This window comes from Papio anubis, unplaced genomic scaffold (assembly GCF_008728515.1).
Source record: "Papio anubis isolate 15944 unplaced genomic scaffold, Panubis1.0 scaffold494, whole genome shotgun sequence".
In the NCBI taxonomy this organism is placed as follows: domain Eukaryota; kingdom Metazoa; phylum Chordata; class Mammalia; order Primates; family Cercopithecidae; genus Papio; species Papio anubis.
The window spans coordinates 682-16067 of NW_022165141.1; the positions used below are offsets into that span (position 1 = coordinate 682).

Genomic DNA, 15386 nt, shown 5'->3' on the forward strand with positions numbered 1-15386 from the left:
TGAGGCAGGAGAATCACTTGAACCCGGAAGGCAGAGGTTGCAGTGAGTCAAGATCGTACCACTGCACTCCAGTCTGGGCGACAGAGCGAGACTCCTTCTCGGGGGCGGGGCAGGGGGTAACAGTTAAAAACAAGATACATAACTGCTAATCGGGGAAATTGTTAAGTAAATTATGGAACATTTAATTCATGGAATATTATGCAGTTTATTGTAAAAAATTTTTTTAATCAATAATCAAGTTACTGAAAAATACATATATATGACCTCATTTCTGTGTGTGTATATGCATGTATGCATGTGTGCACACACTTATGGGAGAATCTAGCTGCCTTACAGATCTCCAGTTCACCTAAAATCCTTTTGGCACTCTCTTTTGTTTTTTTTAAGACAACTCATTTTTAATGTCTCCTTTATACCTTAACATTTTATAACAGGTTCCTGTTCTTTGCAGGCAGATAACCCCTAAATCAGATTGAGAGTTTGGATTACAGGTAGAGATTTTGTATTGCTTTGTTAGGGAAGAGAAGTCTTGGGCACAGTGTGGAGTAATAAGAATTTAACAGAGATAAACAGATTAATGGTAGAAAAAGGAGATACATTAAAGAGGTGAAGTTCTAGAAGACGCAGAAAGCTTAGCCTTAAAAAGAAAGAAGTTTACATTTTTTAACAAGAAGGGAGAAAGAAAAATCTAGAACAAAGGATCACAATTGCCCCCTGATTTGTAAATAGCTTAAAATGTGTTTAAAGTACTGACGTGTCCATGGGAGTACTACGTTTGTTAAATGAAGGGAGGATCATAAATTATTTTAACCTTACTTGAAGAATTTCTGAATGACTCTATTGGCATTACAAAGAACTTCTGGATCCAGAAACTGAAATAAGTACTGAACAATTATTTTAATTCTCCCCTTGCCCTTGTCCAATTTATTTTGTGTTTTTTATTGCTACATTGTGGAGAGTATTACTGTCTCCAGATAAATGTTTTAATGAGATCAATAGTGGGAAGTGGTTTGGATGAAACATAATCTGATCTAACAGGAGGAAATTGGATGAAAATATACCGTGGTATGCTGGACCTATCCTTGTCTTCACATTTGTGCCATGAACAGCGAATGAGAGTCAGAAGATTGGAAATTATTGAAGAGAAGACATATGTTTTACTCTATTAGTGATAATCTCATAGACCATGTAAGTGGTAAAGAATTTAATCTTGCCTAAAAGACAGTAGCTCATCTTCCTTTTTTTCATTAGACCTACATTTTGTGCTTCAGCCATACTGTCATCTTCCATGTGTCTTCTCCACTTCTTTTTGTAAAATCACATCTTGCATTTTTATTAATGGGTTTTAGTATTTTGAGCGATCAAGCAAACTGTGTTGTCAGAGATACCAATCCACATTCTGCCCTTCAAAGTCTTTTTTCGTAGCCATAGGTGAAGGAGAACCAGGGAAGCAAGATAAATAAACAGAGATCAGTGAGGGGCCTTATTTCTGAGCTCATGTCAAAGCAGAGGACTAGGTGCCTGTTCCAAGTAGAAAGTTAATAACGTACCTGTTCCTTAAATATGATCTAAGTGAGAGCAGTTCCTTCCCATTATGCATTTAAAGCACGCTGACGCGGCCATCCCCGACCCCCTCCACACACATAAGTGAGAGATATGCATCGTTCTCAGTCTCTGTGGTAGCTATTTGCTATGACCTCTTCCAAGGTCTTTTTGCTGATGTGCTGTAAGTATTTTTATCATTTAGTATAGAAAAGTTAATAGGCTGGTTACTGGGAGATGGAAAGAAATAGAAAAGAAGGGAAGATTTATTTATTCTCCACCCTTTAATTGTCTTAGAATAGCATCATTGAGCATCATAAAATGACCTTAACTGTCAATGAATCGGACAGGAAAATAATGTAACCTTTTATGTTAGAGTTGCAAGGTAACAAAGAGCTCTAATACAAAATAATTTGACAGCATTTAGGGCTAAGTCTATGTTTTCCACTCAATGAAAAATAAAATTATGATTAGCAAATATTTCAGTACAATTTTCTTTCTTTTTCTTGACATAGTATACTCAAACTTATAAGGCAGTACCTATTAAACTATAATTCTTTGTAATTTATTCTGATTTTCATTATCAGTTCCTTAATTATTTATCTGCAATTATTTTGTAGTTTTATAATCACTAAGAAGTACTAAGTATATTATTATTCAATGGATTTGCTCCTTGAGGCCTTTGCTGACCAAAGACTATATATTTTTATATATAGCATTTTCTTACTGAAGTACTTGCCATAAGAAAGTACTTGCAAGTACTGCAGTAAGAAAATCCTTTGTTTAAAATACCCTGAAAAACATTTTGATGCATCATTTGCATGTTCATAGTTGTAAATTAGTGAGATTTTGTTGTGTGTTATAAATTAACTACCATGTCCATAGTTTATTAGCTTCTGTATTTTGTAAGTGGGATTATTTTTTCATGACTTTAAATACAAGAAACATTTAAGCTAATATTGTTATATACAAATGTATTTCCAAAGCTTATTCATTGACATCATTATCATCATCATCACCATCATCCTGTCATGTTTATTGATTTCCTATGTGTATTTGCCTTTGTACCACGCAAACTGTTAATTCTGAAATATTGACCAATATAAAAGTAACTTAATAATTAAAGTGTATTTTTTTAAAGAAGTGATGCTAAAACAAATCAACTCAAAATTTCTTTTTTCAGCCCAGAAACATGTAGTAATTTACCCTCTGGATTTGTGCAGGGAAGAGAATTCTCACTTTAATCCTCTCATTGATTCTCAAGGAATTGGTGGCTTACCTGGCTTGCCTTTTCACCAATCTTCTCATAGAGCAGAACAAAACCGGCATTATATGAGGGACTGGAAGCTCACTAGAAAAGAAAAAATTACAAAAATAACAGTTTTCATCCTGTAGGATGGCTGTATGGTAGGATTTGAGCATGTTTTTTTCCAGTTTATTTTAAAAGTCAAATATAAATTTTAAAGACAGTTTTTAAACATACATTATTCTAGGCTTTTAAATTGTGCTACTGTTTCATTTAACATTATGAGCATATCCCCCTATAAACTAAAGGATACCCGGAAATATGCTTCACCTTGTTTATATCTACATAAAGATAATAACAGTAAAAATAAAGCAAAGTTTCTCAATCACAGCACTGTTGAAATTTGAGACTAGATAATTCTTTGTTGTAGGGAGTTGCACTTTAGATGATAGGATGTTTACCAGAATTTCTGGCTTCTACCCACTAGTTGTCAGCCTCACTTCCTCCTTTCTGCCTACACCTTCTCAGATTTTCACAACCAAATATGTCTTCAGTCTTTGTCAAATGTCTCTCCAGGGCACAAAATTACTCATAGTTGTCAATAAATAGAATAAAGAAATCTCTGTGTAATTAAGAATTTTAAGCAGTCATTTTTTCAGTATAGCATAATTGTTAAGATCCTGTATTCTGGATCCAGATTCAGAGTTTACATACTGACTCCTGACCTTGAGCAAGGTAATCTCTGCACTTCATTTTCTATACACATAAAATGTGGATAATAGTATATTACAGTGCTTAAGAGGGAAGACACTACAGTCAAGCTGCCCAGGTTTGAATATCAGTTCTGCAACTTCTTTGTGACCCTGGGAAAACTATTTTAACTTCCTGAGCCTCAGTTTCCTGATTTTTAAATGGAATAAAAATACTATCTACCTCATAGAATTGTAATGTAAATCAAATGTGCCAATTTAGAGTGCATAGATTAGTGACCAGCATGCAATTACTTCTATATTTCTGTTAGCTAATACTATGTTATTACTAAAATACTTGAAAGATTGGAGCAACTATGACATAGCTGCAGTCACTGACACCTTTTTGTGTTAGCTGACGTTTCAGTAATCAAGTATATAAAACACACACAAAAAGTCAAATAACAATTTCTGTCCAAAGACATTTTGTCTTTTTTACTACTGAAACCATCAAGATGATATTAGTTACCCTACATTTTTAGGTAATTGTTTGGCTTTACCTTATCTACTTATTCACAATATATACACTTGATATACCTTGTTTTGGAATGCATAGCTTACTGGTTTCAAGTCAGAAGGCTGGTGTTTTAGTATATGCTCTGTTAAAAACTTTGTGATCATAGATAAGTCACCGAAGCTTGTCTCAGTTTCCTCTTCTGACAAATGGAAATTATCACCCTACTCTATTGATTTTACTGAGAAATTGTGAGGAACGTGAGAGTTACTAAACATGAAAGTGATTTGAAGAGTAATGCACTTTTAAAAAGTAACGTGGGAAACTGGGCGCGGTGGCTCACACCTGTAATCCCAGCACATTGGGAGGCAGAGGTGGGTGGATCACAAGATCAAGAGATAGAGACCATCCTGGCCAACATGGTAAAACCCCATCTCTGCTAAAAATACAAAAAATTAGCTGGATGTGGTGGCACGTGGCTGTAGTGCCAGCTACTCGGGAGGCTGAGGCAGGAGAATTGCTTGAACCCAGGAGGTGGAGGTTGCATTGAGCCGAGATTGCACCACTGCACTCTAGCCTGGCGACAGAGTGAGACTCCATCTCAAAAAAAAAAAAAAAAAGTAAGGTGGTATGAGGATGATAATGATGATATTGCATTAGCATATAGAACCCAATTCCTAAATATTAATGAACAAAATTGCATTGCATAAAATTTCAATTTTTTTCTAATTGATTTGATATGATATTACCTATTAAAAATGAGAAAGACAATATAAACACATCATGAAGTTAAACAGTATAAACCAGGTATGATAAAGTTATATGTAATCTGTTTTACCTCAATTCATATGGAGAGTCTTTTGATACATATTCCTTTTTTTTTTTTTTTTTTTTTAATTTTTTTTGAGACGGAGTCTCGCTCTGTCGCCCGGGTTGGAGTGCAGTGGCCGGATCTCAGCTCATTGCAAGCTCCGCCTCCCAGGTTTACGCCATTCTCCAGCCTCAGCCTCCCGAGTAGCTGGGACTACAGGTGCCCGCCACCTCGCCCTGCTAGTTTTTTGTATTTTTTAGTAGAGACGGGGTTTCACTGTGTTAGCCAGGATGGTCTCGATCTCCTGACCTCGTGATCCCCCCGTCTCAGCCTCCCAAAGTGCTGAGAGTCTTTTGATACATATTCTTATATTTAGTCACATTTTTGCTCCAAATGATGTAATCTCTGAATAGGAATGATACAGTATTCAATAAAGTTTTACACAATCAATTTAAAATTAGAGAAATACATAAAAAATTAAAACGTTTTTTCAAATTATATAATTGTCTATTTACATTAGGCACATCTCTCCCTTTGAAGTATTGCAAGAGAGTACAGTTCAATAGTCTTCTTTTGCACTGAAATTCACATCAATAGGTCTCATTTCTTATAAAATTTTATGGAATAATTTGTAAAGTCTTTTCTGTCAAGATATCATCCTCAACAACTGTCAGAATAATTCAGACTCCAAAAGATTGAGGCCCAGTGAAGACACAGACGCACTGTGGTGATCAAAACAGGCATAAATGACATTTTTTTTTTTTTAAATTACCATGGAGGTGGAGGGACACTGCCCAGTATCAGAATGTTCGTTTTTACATAGGATGAATCCCGCATTATACACAGTAATGGTAGGTCAGAGTGCTTTATTTCTCACTGCAAACAGAAATGGAAGTGGGCAAGTTTCTTTCTCTCTACTGTATTAGGTAGCAAGGCCGCAAACCTGAGACAGGAAACTTGGCCAGGGTCTTTTTCTCTGTAGAGCTAAGACAAAGAGATTTCCAACATTAGTGCCATCCTGCAGCAGTGAGAGTGGCCTCTTTAGCAGATAGTGCCAAATAAAAGAACTCCGAGTGATATACCAGTTGGAGTCTGTATCGTTCCAAAATTAAAAGGTATATTACAATTTAATTATATAAAACTTTGAAAGTCCTGAAGTTGGTTGGCATGTAAACAAAGTACTCATCTATACTGACTTTATAGTAAAGATGCCGAAACTTTTACCAACGTTACCAGGGAAAATTGAAAAAATGAATGCCATGTTTACTCAGTACACATACTGTACTAAGATCTGGTATTATAATGTCTGCTGCAAAAAGGTCATACCCTAGAAGGAACTCTTTGAGGATGTTCTGATACAAATATGTAGATTTTGTGACATGTCTTGTGAGTACGGAGTATGTCTTGTCAGTACAGAAGAGGAGCAGCCAGACAAAACTAATAAAGAAGGGAAAAGAGAAGACTTATTTGCAAGGTTTGACCAGTGAGCTGAGTACAAATGCACCCCATAGGCTTGGTGCGGTGGCTCACGCCTGTGCTCCCAGCACTTTGGGAGGCCTAGGTGGGTGGGTCACGTAAGGTCAGGAATTCGAGACCAGCCTGTCCAAAATGGTGAAATCCAGTCTCTACTAAAAACACAAACATCAGCTGGGTGTGATGGCAAGCACCTGTAATCCCAGCTACTTGGGAGGCTGAGGGAGGAGAATCGCTTGAACCCAAGAGGCGGAGGTTGCAGTGAGCCAAGATCGTGCCATTGTACTCCAGTCTCGGGGACAAGAGTGAAACTAAGTCTCAAAATAAATAAATAAACAAATAAATAAATAAAATAAATGCACCCTATATAGGCAGGATGAGGGTATGAGAGGTAAGACATACATTCTATAAACAGGTATACGTACTGCAAGCATAGCTTTAACCAGAATGGAGAGAATAGGAGCTGGTAAATTTTAATTGTCATTGAAAGCTGAGGGTGATTTAGGTATCTTGTTGAAGAGCACTAGCGGTAGGGTAATAAAAGGCTTCACTAGACCTGGACAAATAAAAGGTAATCTCTTACAAGAAGTTCTCCCAAACAGTAAGTAAGGCACCAGGTTGAGATGACTTTCCAGTCACTAAATCCACATTGTCAGTACTATTGTCTCCTTTATTCTATGGATAGATGTTGAGTTCCAAAGAGTAGACAAAAAGCAGTAAAAAAATTCCTAACAACATAGTAATCGAGTGCAATAAAGTTTCATGACTCATCCAAGTCCAATTATCTTCTATGCTTTTAATTAGGAGCCCAAGTTTCTTCCAAATAGTGTGTTCACCATCCCCTAGGGCACACAAGCCTTCCAGTGAATCATCTGCTTTTCTTTTCCACAGGGAAGAAAGAATCAGAACCCACTTAAAGGACTGAAAAAGAGGTTTTAGAGGTTAGGCCTGCAAATATTTCTTCTGCCTATATTCTGCTGACTAAGACTAACCACACGCCTTCATCTAATTGCAGGAGTGCTCAGGAAATGTGGCTCAGCTGTTAATCCAAAAGGAAAAGAACATAGATTTGTTGAGCACATAACAGTTTCTCTGTCACACATAGGTTATTATTCTATAAGAACAAAATTCAGATTTAGGATAAAGCTCTGTGCATGTAGAAGCTACTGAAGGGTAAATTGATAAAGTTAATCTTTAATATTTTATTTCTAGAACAACAGACTCTAGAAGAGCTACAATTACTGGCCAGAATTTTGGGGTAGTGTGTTTAGGGCACAAAGAAAGAGATTTTTGTTGATTTTTCTTCTGTTCTAATGAGAAATCATTTTCATTTAAAATAGCTAGAGTGCCTGCAAGCTAGAATTTAGAATGACAGACACATCTGGAGTGATTTCCCCAGCTTTCTGAATAGGGATTTCAGCCAAGAGAGAAAAGTGTCACTGTCATAATGTAAAACAAGTCCCATTGCCTCCTAATGACTATACTAAATGTTCCTCTTGCCATCCACCTAATTGGCATGCAATAGATATTTCCATGATATTTTATAGGCCTCAAAGTCAGGGACTCAAAAATATTCGTTGATTTTTAAAAATTGAGTATAGTAGCCATAACGTGAAAGGTTTCAATGGAAACTATTTTCCTACTGACGTTAAACAAAGTAGCTCATATGGCATTATTTAAACTACAGAGCTAATTGTTATATTAGTTCCATTCAAATATGAATTTAAAAGTCACTTATTTTTAGCATGTTATAACTTGTTTGAACACCACAACCTAATATATGATCAAGACTCTTAAATACACTTAAGATTTCCCAATTTCCAGTTATGTCCCTCATTAAGCACTATTCGAAAAATTACTTTTAAAAATAGCTCTTTCTGATGCCTCATGAATCATTGAACTCTCTCTTGTAGTCAGTTAATCAAATACCCTCCTGCTTCAGTCAGAGCAGTGACTGGTAATAGTTCTAATAGTGACAGTTCCACCAACCCCCTCCTACATATCTTCTCCACTCTAAACAGTCAACTTGAAAATAAAGCACGTTCTGCACACCAACTTCTCTGGTTAGCAGAGACTATTTTATTCTGATTTTTTAAAAATGTAAGTGAAGCATACAGTAAAGATGAGTTTATACTTGAAAATGAAATGCACAATTTTGTGATGTCAGTCAGATGAAAAATGCTGTTTCATATCAACAAATCGAAACCAAAGCAATTGTCAAACATCTTAACAGTTTAGGGAGCAGAAAGTCAACTGAGAGTATCCAACTGAGAGAAGCGTCCACCCTAACTAAAACAAAGATGAACATTTCTATGTTTGTATTTTGTATGTTTGACTAAGAGAGATTTACTTCTGAAAAATTCAGAAATAAAATGCTCAAAGGAAAAATCCAGTTTACACATAAAACTACAAACGAAGCCCCAACATTGAATAAAATAAGTGAGAAAATAAAATCACCTTAAGTTTCACAAATCAATACCAAAGACCAGTCAGAAAGGAAAGTGAGTAGTACTGATTCTATCAATAGAAAATAACTTAAAGCATAGGAAGAACCTCAGCGAGAGCCTGAGAACACCACATTCCCCTGCTGAAATTGAGATTTCCAGTAATAAGTTAAAATATTGGTCCTGTGTTTGTGTTGGTGTGGTAGGGAGAGTAAAGCATATCCACTGGGCTTCCAACCGGAAACAGATGCCACTTTAAAATTAGGATAGTTCAGGAAGGGATTATTTACAAAGGGACTAATTACAAAGGTATGGATGGAACATATGAGCATTACTAGGAATTATGCTGGAACCAAGGGTAGCAGCAACTGCTTTATCACCAGCCCTTGGTCTGAAGGGACAAAGGCAGAAAATCCCTGCTGGAAACTGCTAAAGCAACACACTTTGTGAGTACCCGTCATCTTATGTGGAGGAACACAGGCAAGACGTGATTTCCCAGAGAAGGAGGAACACTGACTTACATTCATTCCTTCATCCAGTCTCTTAATGGGATCCCTCATTGGTTGAGCCCGACTAAAAGTCAGAAGGCATGTGTGCGTATTTGATGGTATAAGCCACATGTATTACACTCCGGGAGCAGAGAATAAAGAGGAAAAGATGGAGAATCTAGAGGAAGGAGCAAACAGACCATGTCTAGCACTTCAAGTACAGAGACATAGCTTGCAAGAATCATTAGATATATGTGTGAGTGAAAAGCCAGAAGGAGCTAATCTCCTTGTGGGTGATGGAAATGTTTTAAAAATGAATTGTAGTGATGATTAGTCAACTCTAAACTCACGTGCATAAAATAAAAATATTTTTAAATAATAAAAAATATTTATTATTACTAAAAAATAAATAATCTTGTAGGGGAATAAGATTATTTAAGAAATACATGTAAAGTAAGAAGGAAAATACAGATTGAAAGGTCATTTCATTTATTTATTTATTTTTGAGACAGAGTCCTGCTTGGTTGCCTTGGCTGGAGTGCGGTGGTTTGATCTCAGTTCACTGCAAACCCTGCCTCCTTGGTTCAAGCGGTTCTTGTGTCTCAGCCTCCCGAGTAGCTGGGACTACAGGCGTGCATCATCACGCTTAGCTAATTTTTGTATTTTTTAGTAGAAATGGGGTTTCACCATGTTAGCCAGGTTGGTCTCGAACTCCAACCTCAAGTGATCCACCTGCCTCGGCCTCCCGAAGTGCTCGGATTACAGGCGTGAGCCACCGCGCCCTGCCTAAAAGGTTAGTTTTAAAGAGGAGAAAAGACTATACAACCACATACAAAATAAACTCAAAGTGAATTAAAAACTTAAACACAGAACCTGAAACTGTAAAAGGACTAGGAAAAAAATACAAGGAAAAAGCACCACAACACTGGTGTGGGCGATTTTTTTTAAAATTTGACCATGAAAGTATAGACAACAAAAGCAAAAATAGAAAAATGGGATTCCATCAAAGTAAAATGTCTCTGCACAGCAAAGGAAACAGAGTGAAGAGACAGTCCATGGATTGGGAGAAGATGTTTGCAAACCATACATCTGATAAGTGATTGATATCCAAAATATATAAGGAATTCAAACAACTCAATAGCAAGAGAACAAATAAACTGATTCTAAAATGGGCAAAGAAACTGAAAAGACACTTCTCAAAAGAAGACATACAAATGGCCAACGGATATATGAAAAAATGCTCAATATCACTAATTATCAGGCAAATGTAAATTAGAACCATAGCGAGATATCATTTTAAACCTATTAGAATGGCTGTTACTAAAGAGTCAAAACATAATGGTGTTGGCAAGGATGCGGAGAAAAGGGGATGCTTATACACTGTTGATGGGAATGTAAGTTAGTTAATCTTCTATGAAAAACAGTATGGAGGTTTCTCAAAATACTAAAAGTAGAATTACCATGTGATCCAGCAATCCCTCTACTGTATATATATCCAGGGGAACTGAAATTGTGTCAAAGAGGTAAGATAGGGAAACTGCATAGGTGCCCATCAATAAACAAATGGAGTTTTAAAATGTAATATATACACACAATAGAATACTAATCAGTCTTTAAAAAAGAAGGAGATTCTGGCATTTACCACAACAAGGATGCACCTGGGGGATATTATGCTAAGGGAAATAAGCCAGACACACAAAGACAAATTGCACATAATCCTATTCATATGGAGAAGCTAAAAGAATTGAACTCATATAAGCAGAGAGTAGAATGGTGGTTACCAGAGGCTGGGCCTGCAGCGTGAAAAATGGCAAGATGTTGGTCAAAGGGTACAAAGTTTCAGTTAGTGAGGAAGATTAAGTTTTAGAACTCGATTGTACAGAATGGTGACTATATGTAATAGTTTATTGTATATTTCAAAATTGCTGACAGAGTAGGTTTTTTGTCATCATCACAGAAAATTAGAAGTATTTGGGTCAGTTACAGTGACTCATGCCTTTAGTCCTAATGCTTTGGGATGACGAGCAATCAATTGAGGATTATTCAATTGTTTGAGGTTAGGAATTTGAGATCCATTTGGTCAGCATAGCTACACCCATTTTATACAAAAACATTCAAAATAAGCCAGGCATGGTGGCATACACCTGTAGTCTTAGTTACTCTGGAGGCTAAAGCAGGAGGATTGCTTTAGCCCAGGAGTTTGAGGTTGTAGTGAGCTATGATCCCACGCCTGCACTCTGACTTAGGAAATAGAGCGAGACTCTGTCTCAGAAAAAAAAAAAAAAAAAGTAAGTATTTGAGGTGATGGATATGTTAATTAGTTTGATCTAGTAATTCCGCAATGTATACATACAACAAAAGATTACATTATATCACATAAATTTAAATACAGATGTTATTTGTCAACTAAAACTAAATAGAAATAAATAAAAAGCAGCCAATCCACCTCATCTTCTGAGATTGGAGAAATAAGATGTTTTGGGGGTGTGAGTAGGGACACCTTTGTAGGTGTTTTGCTTTGGAAGATGAGAAAGTTTTTTGGTTTTTTTTTTAATGACACTTTTCCTTGCTTTAATATTTGTTGTCTTTTTCTGCTTTTGAAATCAGCTCTCAATTACAAAATACCAAACTATACTCAAAAAAGGGTGTAGAAAAAGCCAGCCGTTGGCACAGTATGGAGAAGCCCATAAATAAGGACAGATAGCAGCAGCAGGTGGCAAGAGGTGGGAGGTGACGGAAGCAGTGGTTACAAATGTTCACAGGAAGCTAAAACTATCCAACAGGTTGTGCCTTAATGTTAGTACAGGTTAGACTAGTTACTACCTTGCAGGGTGCCCTCAGCATGTTTGGGTTCAGATTCTACACAGCAATACAGTTTCTTCCAGTTAAGAGTTCTTGCCTTGCACTGATCACAGCATGATTGGAGGTTACTGGACCAGTCTTGTTAGTTTTTCAAAATGCTGTCGTAGACCTGATAGATGTATTGAGAAACTTCAGGAGCTCTACACTTCAGTGACAGCGTATAACTGGGGTTTCCTGGCTGGATATGTAGCTTGGCCAAAATCCAAATGCCATTAGTGAACTTCAGGGATTGGTACACAATGTCCTGACCTTCCATATTCCTCTTGGCAATAGTCTAAACATGATTGTTTTGCAACTTGCTGGAAAGTGTCAGCATTTAAATGTCATTCCTTAATCTGAAATTGAAGTTCATTTTCATTGCGAATATTCTTCCATGTTGCAAGGAAGACTTGGTGCTCCATTTTGCCATCTTCTACAAAAAGCACATTGAGTGGGCTGAGGCAGCTGAAGTAGAATACATCGATATTGTTTTTCATAGCCACCTGTTTAAAAGACTCCCCAGAAGATCACCTTGAGAGGGGATAACCATAGGCTGTTCCAGGTTCGTTGCAGTAGTGGTGCCAACAAGGCTGTCCCCTGCATCAGTGCTCCCATGATGAATTGGCAAGTGTTTACGATGGATTCCATGACTTCCTTCCACAAAAGCATTGGAAGGCTTGTGATACACAGAGGCCAAAGAACCAATGTGGCAGATTAGTTCATCCAACACAGTTGGCTCAATAAATTCCGTCTTCAGAGATCCGTGGCTTCTCAGACAAGACTACTTATTTAGCTGTGACAGGGTCAGTTGAGAGAAGATCCCAATAAATATAGCCCTGGTCTTGAAGGTCAGGATTATCAGAATCCTGTGTTGCCAAAGTCAACACCTGCTGGACTAGCTCCTGTGTTTCTGGTGGTTTCTTGAGAAACAGCTTCACTATGGCAGTAAGCAGAGTGAGCTGCACCTGGGTGCTTTCATCATGAAAACCCTCCAGGAAGCTTTCTAGTAACTCATCTGCATTGTTAATTCTTTCAGCATATTCTCCCACAATCCAAATCATAGCCTCTCGAGCATCTGGCTCATCCAGTGAGTCTAAGTTCTCACATAGAGTGGCAATGATACTTTCACACTTGTTAGAGTATTTGCGGAAGATGTCCCTGATGACAACAATCATTTCTTGGACCACATAATTCACTTTGGTCTGGATTAGATCAAGCAATGTGCTTACACAGCACGCTGCAGATTGCTCCATCTTGATGGCACACCGTCCAATGGCCTGCACAGCTTTTTGAACAAAGTCAACATTCACCACTGTGGCATGTTCCTTCAGTTCTGCCAGAATTTGGGTGATGTTGGCTTGTGATGCCAAATGAATCCTGATGTCCAGCTTCTCTAGTTTAACATAGATGGGATCATTGTACTTCACAAAGAAGACTTTGATTTCCTGCTTCAAGATTTCAGGCCTTTTCTGGACAATTAAGTTGATGTTCCTCAGGGAGACATACTGCACTTCTGACTCCCCGGACAGCAAAATGACAAGTGGAGGGGCTAATTTCTTCAGCAGCATATTGTAGTAGTCAGAATCCTTAGGTAACAATTCTAGAAACTTCATTAGGACTTTTACTGCTGAAAGCACCACTGCTGAGTTGGCATGGGATAGCTGGGGAGTTACCCGCTCACAGATGCTCTGAGCCTCCCGATCATCTTTAGGGTTGTAATTAGACAAGCAGTCCAGGATGAAATCTGGCCCCTTCAGTGCACTCATTCAGGGCTTTCAGCAGCTTATTAATGTTCTGTGTGTTCAGACTGAGTAAGTTGCTGTTTGGTTGAGACTCACTGATTTCAGATAATGCTGCTACAGCATTAGCCACCACCATTAGATTTGAATCTGCTATAAGACCTCATAGAGAATCCAAAAACCCCTGATCTTCCACCATTTGGGCGTTGATATCATGGAGCTTTGCCACGCATACTGCTGCTGTTTTCCGAACATAGGAATCCTCATCCTCCAACCACTTGAGGGGGGGCTCACAGAGACATTCTGTAATTTTGTCTACCCGGATGCACCCCATGGTTTTGACTGCCAAGGCTCTAATCAAAGGATTAGGATCTTCACAGTCCTTTATGAAACTGTTTACAGCCATGATGGCCATGCCTGGCTGACTCTTGGCATAGTTCATCAAATAGAGATACACAAGCTTCTTTAGTTCCAGATTGCCAGTCTGCATACAGTTCATTATGTCTGGAAAGACAGAACTAGCATCCTTCCCCACAGTCGCAACAGCAATCACTTTCTTCGCAGCCTCCTTTCTCTTTTCTTTCTTTTCATTGTTGAGTTCAGCTTTTAGTTCAAATATTTCTCCTTTTTTATTGGTTGTGAAATACTTGGAGTCAGTCATGACTTTGGATCTTTAATGTGCACTGGAGGCAGAGGTGAAGGTGAGGGAGGGGTGGTGGTGGCAGCCAGAGAGCACAGCCCCGGTGGTGGTGTAATGGTTCACATTTGGTTGCCTAGATTTTATTGATGAGGTAAGAACAGAAGTGCTCCAACAGCAATCTGTGTATATACCTATAATTGCACTGGGCACAGCACACTGAAATAATCTATGTAAATATCTCACTCCCTAAACCAGAGGTTTTTGAAGTGTGATTCAAAGACCCTCGGAGTCCCTAAAACAATTTTAGAAGGTTTACAAGATCCTCCCTTTTCAACAATGTACCTGTGTGAGGCTGAAATGTTTTCGTATATGTCAATCAAATAACATATCACAACAGATTGAATGAAGTAGTTATGACAATCCACTTCTTCTATTTATTAAGATAGATATTAAATAAATTTTCAAAAATGTAAAATAATTCTACTCTTCTCGTTATCTTTTTTATAAAAATATCACAATTTTTAAGAAAATATATGTTAATAATGTCAATATATAGTGGGCTTATTATTGGCATTTAAAATAAATCAACAAATTAGTATTGTAAAAGTTTCTCATTTTTTTTTTTTTTTGAGACGGAGTCTGGCTCTGTCGTCCAGGCTGGAGTGTAGTGGCCAGATCTCAGCTCACTGCAAGCTCCACCTCCCGGGTTTACGCCATCCTCCTGCCTCAGCCACCCGAGTAGCTGGGACTACAGGCGCCTGCCACCTCGCCCGGCTAGTTTTTTGTATTTTTTTAGTAGAGACGGGGTTTTACCGTGTTAGCCAGGATGGTCTCGATCTCCTCACCTCGTGATTCGCCCGTCTCGGCCTCCCAAAGTGCTGGGATTACAGGCTTGAGCCACCGCACCCGGCCAAAGTTTCTCAGTTTTAACTTTGAATGTGGCAAATTTCAATAGATAC

General features: G+C 37.8%; 1 pseudogene across 1 annotated transcript; it reads right to left on the reverse strand.

Moving 5' to 3' along the window:
• Positions 1-12541: 12541 nt before the first annotated feature.
• Positions 12542-14644, reverse strand: LOC101015374 (annotated as a pseudogene). Its single transcript, XR_163387.5, has one exon. The product of XR_163387.5 is annotated as an AP-2 complex subunit beta pseudogene (transcript).
• Positions 14645-15386: the final 742 nt, after the last annotated feature.